The sequence below is a fragment of the Mandrillus leucophaeus genome, unplaced genomic scaffold (genome assembly GCF_000951045.1).
Source record: "Mandrillus leucophaeus isolate KB7577 unplaced genomic scaffold, Mleu.le_1.0 Scaffold137, whole genome shotgun sequence".
NCBI lineage: Eukaryota > Metazoa > Chordata > Mammalia > Primates > Cercopithecidae > Mandrillus > Mandrillus leucophaeus.
This window is the reverse complement of record NW_012101332.1, coordinates 1581891-1583149: the sequence shown is the minus strand read 5'-3', so window position 1 is coordinate 1583149 and position 1259 is coordinate 1581891.

The following is a 1259-nucleotide window of genomic DNA, read 5'->3' as shown; positions in this document are numbered from 1 at the left end:
AAAAAAAAAAAAATTAGCCAGGTGTGGTGACGCACACCTGTAATCTCAGCTACTCGGGAGGCTAAGGCAGGAGAATCACCTGAACGTGGGAGAATCGCTTGAACCCGGGAGGCGGAGGTTGCAGTGAGCCGAGATTGCGCCATTGCACTCCAGCCTGCGTGACAGAGTGTGACCTTGTGTCAAAAAAAAAAAGAAGTAATGGGACCCTCATTCAATTAAGATTCATAGTCTGCGGCAAGACAGAACCCCCTAATGGAGAGCAGTGGCTCATGCCTCTAGCGCTATGCGAGGCTGAGGCAGGAGGATCGTTTGAGACCAGGAGTTCAAGGCCAACCTGGGCAACATAGCAAGACCACATCTCTAGAAGAAATAAAAAGCTGGACATGGCCAGACATGGTGGCTCATGCCTGTAATGCCAGCATTTTGGAGGTGAGGTGGGTGGATCACCTGAGGTCAGAAGTTTGAGAACAGCCTGGCCAACATGGCAAAACCCTGTCTCTACTAAAAATACAAAAATTAGCCAGGCGTGGTGGTGCTCATCTGTAGTCCCAGCTACTCGGGAGGCCGAGGCAAGAGAATCGCTTGAACCCGGGAGGCAGAGGTTGCAGTGAGCCGAGATCCTGCGCTTCAGCCAGCCTGGGTGTCAGAAAGAGACCTGGTCTTAAAAAAAAAAAAAAAGAAAGAAAGAAAAGACAAAAAATCCCCTGTTTAAGAGAGATGGATTCATTCCTTCTGTTTCTGTCCATAGGCTCTTGATTTCTGCTTAGGACTTCTCCCAAAGTGGAAGAAGCAAGAACACGTTGTCATTCTGAAACATCTTTACTATTTTTCTAAGGCTGTAGCCTTGGCCAGCTCACAATCTGCCTTTCCAGGCACAGCAGGTGACAGGGTGAGCAGATATTTTGTTACCATGTAGCAAGAGGCACCGGCTTTCCACATTGCAATACAGGAGTCCTTTCTATCAGCCCCTGTATCTCCTCCAGCCACACCCTCATTTTAAGTTCTGCTGCCTGTATCACCCTGCTTCTCCCATTGGCATGCTTGGGGTTGCTGGTTGCTGGCAACAGAAACCTCCTCAGCTAGTTTACAGAGATTACTGGGGCTATGATAGCTTACAGAATTATTATTAGTAGTAGTAGTATTTTGAGATGGAGTTTTGCTCTTGTTGCCCAGGCTGGAGTGAAATGGCGCGATCTCGGCTCACCGCAACCGCTGCCTCCCGGGTTCAAGAGATTCTCCTGCCTCAGCCTCCCAAGTAG